This window comes from Balearica regulorum, chromosome 10 (genome assembly GCF_011004875.1).
Source record: "Balearica regulorum gibbericeps isolate bBalReg1 chromosome 10, bBalReg1.pri, whole genome shotgun sequence".
NCBI classification, from domain to species: Eukaryota; Metazoa; Chordata; class Aves; order Gruiformes; family Gruidae; genus Balearica; species Balearica regulorum.
This window is the reverse complement of record NC_046193.1, coordinates 24816347-24823349: the sequence shown is the minus strand read 5'-3', so window position 1 is coordinate 24823349 and position 7003 is coordinate 24816347.

Sequence of the window (7003 nt, the reverse complement as noted above, 5' to 3'; positions counted from 1 at the left end):
AAAGATGGCTTTGGAAAAGGTCCCGATGGAACGAGAACCATCGTTGCAGAGATTAGAGAGGTCCCGAAGGGGCGGGAGAGACCAAAGAAGCCTCGGGCCGTGATGAGCTCAAAAGGGAATCGAACAAAGCACGGATGCCCTCGGGGGACCAAACGGAAGTGCGTGGCATGGATGAGAGGACCTGGGTAACGGGTGCGGACTCGGGAAGGGCTCTGAGAGGAAAAGAGGGGCGCAAAGCATCCTCCCGAGCTAAAACGGGGCTCCGGGGCGTAGGGGATGTCTCGCGAGGGCTCGGCAAAGGGAGCGGAAGAGTTCTGAAGGAGCCCGAGACATGGAAGAAGCCTCAGAGATGATGATGCAGAACACCGAAGGGGACTTCGACAAAGTACGGATGCCGTTAGGGGGCCGGGAACCGAACGAAGACATCCTAAACTGCAGAGTAACACAGGAGCGCTCTGAAGGGCACAAAAAAACCCCAAAAGGTGGCCAGAGAGACCAAAGGAGGCTCGAGGGCGCAAAAGGACATGGGAGGGGATTTGAACAGGGTACAGATGTCACGAGGAAGACGCTGACCCATTGGAGGCAAGAGAGATGGAGGAGAGGGCAAAAAGACCGCTCTAAGGAAAAGGGATGACCCGAGAACGCGTCCTGACAGACCGAGAGGGCTACAAATTACGTTCCAGAGGTAAGAGCGTGCTGAGGAGACCCTCTAAAGCCTCGGGATGAACGGAGAGGGGAAAAAACCAAAAGACACAAAGAAAACTTAAAAACCAACAGGGTATGTGACAAGCAAGAAAGTAGTAAAAATAGGGGTAGACAGCTTGATAAAAGTAGATGTGGAAAGAAAATTTAAGAGGCAAAAGGGTACAAGGGAGAGGAGAAAAAGATTTAAAAATAGGGAGAGAAAACTAGATAAAAGTAGAGTAGATATGAAAAAAATTTGAAAAATAATGCATTCAAGGAGGAAAAATTAAAAAATAGGGACAAGAAACTAAATAAATGGATACATATAAAGAAAACTGTAAAATTGAGGGAGTACCCAACAAACAAGAAAGAATTAAAAAATAGAGACAGGAACTAGCTAAAAGCAGATGTAGAGAAAAGTCTTAAAAGCAACAAGATTAAGGAAATAAAGGAAAAGATTAAAAAACACAAAGATAGTAAACTGGATAAAAATAGACAAGGAAAGAAAATTTAGAAGCAATGCGGTACAGGACAGAGGAAACAATTAAAAAACAGGGAGAGACATATTGATAAAAGTAGACACAGAGCAAAAATTTTACGAGACGGGATGCAGGAAAGAGACCGTGAGATCCCGTGCGCCTCTGTGGGAGGCCATGGGAGCACGTCTGAACCCGTGGGAGCCTGTGGGAATACGTAGGAGCCCTGGTGTGCTTCTGGGAACCTTGGTGCCCCCGTGGGAACCTGTGAGAGCCTGTATGCACCCACGAGAACCCGTGGGAGGCCACGTGCATCTGTGGGAACCCATTTAAGCCTGTGGGAGCCTGTGAAAGCCCGTATGCCCCTGTAGAGGCCTGTGGGAGCCTCTGTGCACCCTTGGGTGCCTGAGGGAGCCTGCGTGCACCCGTGGGAGCTTGCGAGAGCCCGTGGGATCACGTGTGAACCTGTGAGAGGCCGTGGCAGACTGTGAGAGCTTGTGGAAGCCTGTGGCAGCCCATAGGATCCTGTGTAGCCCATGTAGCCCCCCCCCCCAGAGGCTCATGGGAGCCTGTAGGACCCTGTGGAAGCCCATGTGATGCTGTGGGATCAGGTGTGAACCTATGGGAGACTTATGCAGCCTCGAGAACTTGTGTGCACGTGGGAACCTGTGTAAGCCCGTGGGAGCCCACGTGCCCCTGTGGAGGCCCGTGGAAGCCTCTATGCACCCTTACATGCCTAAGGGAGCCCGTGGGAGTCCACGTGCTCCTGTGGAGACCCGTGGGATCATGTATCCACCCTTGGGTGCCCAAGGGAGCCTGCATGCACCCGGAGAGTTGAGAAATTCTTTTACCGAGCAACGATTAGCTTTGAATTTAACAAGGCCTACGAGCGCTTAATGTGTACGGAGAAGACATCCTAACCTTGAGAACAGAAACATCCTGGCAGGATTGCCCAAATAGGGTCGATAAGGAAGAACAGCTTGGCCGGACAACAGAGTTGAGAAACATCCAAGGAGAAGAAATTGTCCTCGAGACTTGTGACCATAAAAGGGGAAAAAGGGGGTGGGGGGGGGCTAATCCCCCAAACAACCACAGATGACCACCCGAGACGCGCGTGCATAGCGTAGTTTTGCGATGCCAGCATTGTGTAAATGAAGTAGGTAGGCGGAGAGGCAGAGACTTCTTGGAAAACATATGAATATTCATACCTTTAAGGTATATAAAGGATGAACTTTTGTTTTAAGATAGGTGCGATAGGCGGAGCTATCCCCCCTGCATCTGGCCCGTAACAGAGAATGCCTGCTCTTTAATACTACGTTAGCGTTAAGGTGTTCTTTTCCCATTTTTCGGTAACGGTTTCTGGCGACCCAGATGGGACTCTGCTTCCGAACCTGGACGGATCCACGGGATTGTAGGACCTCCAGCCGGCACAGAGGGATTCTCGGGGAGACCCTCCGATCCCCGGACCGAAGAGCTCCGAGCAAGATCCCTGGGATGGTAAAGGTATTCTTTTCTTTAGGGGACGTTAAAGTAAGGGACATTAAAGGTTGCCTGCCCATAATGCGTGGCAAAAGCCTCGCGGTGTGGTGTATGATAGGCACAGACTCTGTAGGGTGCAAGTACAGAATCAACTTTATTAGAGAATTTCCTGATTGTATAGTATTTCTTGTTAAAAGGGGAGGCTCTTTTATTCCCCAATCATCACCTGATTCGTGTTCCCTGCAAGATCTGCTATTCTGTTTTTCTCTTGCACCTGGCAGGCACCTGGCTGTCTGTTCTCAGCTCCTTATCTCCTGGATGCAGCCAGTCACGTGTTATTTACGAGCTACTGAAGAATGCAAGGCCTGTTTTGTGCATATCTTTTCTTTGAACCGCTGGTTTTCGCTGCTTTAGCGCACAGGTAGAAATCGCACGTTTCCCACGCCGTCTTTATTCGCTAAAGTGTTGTTCTCCACATCTTCCCCCTTTTTTGTTTATGACAATCCCGTTGAGCAACAGTGTGTCCATAACACGTGCCTCTATGCCAATAAAAACCCATATTCGAAAATTTAAACCACTAAACCAAGTTTTTGGGTTTAGCCATGATGGGTCTTTTTTTTAATGTGTCGAATACACTTTGACTCGTTAGTTCCTGTAATTTTTTAATTTGGTCCCTCAATTGATCATGTAAAGACTGAATATTATGTTGAAGAGATAAATCAAATGTCCTTGTAAATGTTGTTTCACAGTTCCAAGCATGCTGAGCGTCATTCCATAGAAGAGGCGTGACACACAAGGCCTTATATTTATGTTAGTCGAGATAAGACTTATTTTATAAATCTCTAAAAGTTATACAATTCCTAAAGTCTGGTGAATACAGGGTAATACAAAAAGATCCATTACATGATAGAATAGTGGCATTGCAAGTTAGAGCAAAAGATAAGGATGGGTTGTGCAGACCATGATTTCTGCTTCAGACAAAAGCGTTACATTAGCCTCATTTGCATTCTCCGTCATTAGTACTTGATATAATTATCGCTTAAAAAAGGAAAGGCCCATCTACCAAATATTTGAATGAGCCGGGAAAAAAATAAATCTGATGTGTTAACACTATCATTATAATACATCTGCAATTCTATAAGCCACTGTATCTTAATTGTGAGGTTTATCAATCCCAGATGCAACATCATCTTGGTGTTTCTTATCCTGTTCATCTTCAGTATGCATTTTCACTTGCACTGGCTTTACATACCTTGTAGGAATCCAATAGGGACCTGAGGGAAGAGAAACACAAGCATGTCCCCGTCCCCAGGTAAGCAAGGGGACCGGTCCTTCCCATTGATCAGATTCCAAATTTTTATAAAACACCTGAGGCTTCACGGTAGAGGATTCCTCAGTTCTAAAATGTCTATCTACTGAGGAACTATATTGCTTACATCCAGATAGATTAAGAAAATTTAAAACATAAGTAGCTTTGTCTAATATTTCATGTGGTGTTGTCCCTACTGGATTCCCCCTTTTTTGTGTATCAATAATAGATTTCAAAGAACGGTGGGCACGTTCTATTATTGCTTGACCAGTAGGGGAACGTGGAATTCCAGTAATATGTTCAACTCCCCAATCCTGTAAGAATAACAGAAAATGTCGAGAAACATAAGATGGGCCATTGTCTGTTTTAACTTTCTGTGGGACCCCCATGGTCGCAAAACATCTTAAAAAATGCTTCACAACATCTCTGGCACGTTCTCCGGAATGGGCAGTGGCTACGAGAAAACCAAAGGAGGTGTCAATAGAAACATGAACATACTTAAGGCGTCCAAAAGAAGAAATACGCATGATGTCTGATTGCCACAAATCATTAGCATTTAAACCTCTGGGATTAGTCCCTGGCAAAACTGGCAAAGGGGACAGGCGCTGACAATCCGAGCATGCTCGAATTATATCTTGAGCTTGTGCGGTAGTTAGAGAAGTGTTTTTGTAATGAGTGTGCATTTTGGTGGAAAAATTCATGAGCTAATTTTGCGTGATCAAAACGTCAAGGAAAAACTGCAGCCATTGTAAATTGGTCTGCTATTGTATTACCTTTGGCAAGGGGTCCTGGTAAGTTAGTGTGAGAACGAATATGGACAATGAAATAAGAATGCTGTCTTATTTTTAAAAGTTGGGCTAGCTTTAACGATAAATCAAACAACTGTTTGTTGTCTACCTCTCGTATAAAAGCGGTTTCTAAGCGCTGAACAATACCTGTAACATATGCAGAATCTGCAACGATATTAAGAGGTTCCTTAGAAAATAACTCAGAGGCACGGACCGCTGCAGCTAACTCTACAATCTGTGTTGATCCTGATAAGTGAGAAACTTTTGAGCTGAGGCCCACTCCTCGCAGTTTGCGTGATGCCATACAACTGCAGCCTTACCTGTTTTGCCAGAACCATGGATAAACACAGTATGAGCATTTTGTAGAGGAACAGAACTCAAGAAAGACTGTGGTTGAAGAGGTAAACAGTGCAGAGAACCGAATAAACGATGGCGTGGCAAAGAATACAAAACAACATTAGTATCAGCCAAAGCAGCCTGAAAAGTCAAACTATTACACAATACAACATGAAATTCTTCTTTGGTTAATGGTAGATGAAGGAAGGTAGGATCTTGTCCTGTCAATTGCTGACACTTCAAACGACCCTGCGAAAGAAGTCTAGCAATCATTTCTAGGGCAGTGGTCAACATTTCTGCAAAAGAATGTGGCAAAAATAACCACTCCAAAATGCGTAAAGCATGCTCTTCCTTCCGCACCTTCTCGTCCCACTGACCTAGGAGAGCGTATGGTTGAAAGGAATGATAAATGATGAACAATCAAATTGGCAATTGCAGAGAAATTCGATGAGCTAACGTAAAATTAATTTTACCTATCACTGTCTGCAGCACCGACTGGGCTGCTTCTGTCAATTGTCTAGGAGAAGTTAGTTCAGGATTCCCCTTCAAGAACGAAAACAAGGGCGACAGTTCGTGTGTCGTTATTCCCAACAGTGGTCGAAGCCAGTTAATTGTCCCCAACAACTTCTGTAAGTCATTTAGAATACTCACTGTAGTAGCAAGTCGTATAGACTGTGGATATACGTGCGAATCAAGAAGTTTCCAGCCGAGGTACCTCCATGGAGGGAATGATTGTACTTTTTCCGTCGCAATTTGGAGACCGTATCGCTGAAGCTCAGCTACTAAACTGTCGAAAACTTGGGAAAGAGATGATTCAGTTTCCACAGCCAACAAAATATCATCCATGTAATGATATAACATGGTTGAATCATATGTTTTGCATTCAAAGTTTTCACTTGATTATGAATAGGATAAAAAAAAAATCTCTTCTAGGATGTACACTGAAATATTGGAGAAAGGTGCAGGGAGATCCTCTCACTCCGAGGCAGCCTGTGGAATATTGTAACAATTGTTGGCCATTGTATGGCCAAAGAATGGAACGTTAAAATAGAACACCCTGTTACAATTAATGTTGTTTTTTAGAAGAGAAAATAAGCGGGATGAAGTACCGTATGTAGATTTGTTCTTGACGTTAAGAAATCATCCAGAGTGGCAAAAGGATTGCGGACTTGCTCCGCAGGACCCTATGGTTATAGCCCTGGTTAAAGGAAGGCGGGGGGGGGGGTGGGGGGCAGTGAAGCGCAAATTTGAAAAGATGTTGCTCAGCCTGTAGCATTGGAAAAAGGTGCTTGCAATGTGAAAGAGAGGAAGAGGATGATTTGGAGTTAATGGTTGCTCCTCGACGGAGATGGGAGAGGAGGACCCTGTTGATGAGAATGATGATTACAATAGCATAAGAGGAGGGAGAGGGAGCGGTCGTAGACAGGATGGTGAAGTTAGAAGCGCAAGAGGAACGGGAGGCGGCAGTCGTGAACGAGAAGGATGATTCGGCGGGGCGGAAGGGTTTAGCCCGACTGCGGGAAGAGACGAGGGGAGTTATTCAAGCTCCTCTCGGGCAAGGAGTCGGAAATAATGGGCCAGTAACAGTCAAAGTGCCATTTTCAATAAGATCCTGGAAAGAAATGGCAGATACTTACAGGAAAGACCCAGAATGGGTGGCAAAGGTGTTTGAAATCATAATTAGAACTCAAGACCCTGATTGGAATGACATGCAGGTTATAATGGACACATTGTTAGTTGAAACTGAAAAAAAGACGGTATTAAACACTGTCCAGAAACAGTTAGAAGGAGCATGTGCTAATAGGGATTTGCAGGGAACGGTAGATCGGAATTTTCCTACCGTAGACCCAGGGTGGGATCCCAACCGGCCGGACCCTGGGGGCTTTTACCAAGGTATCAGAGATGGACGCTATTTGGCATAAGGCGTGCTA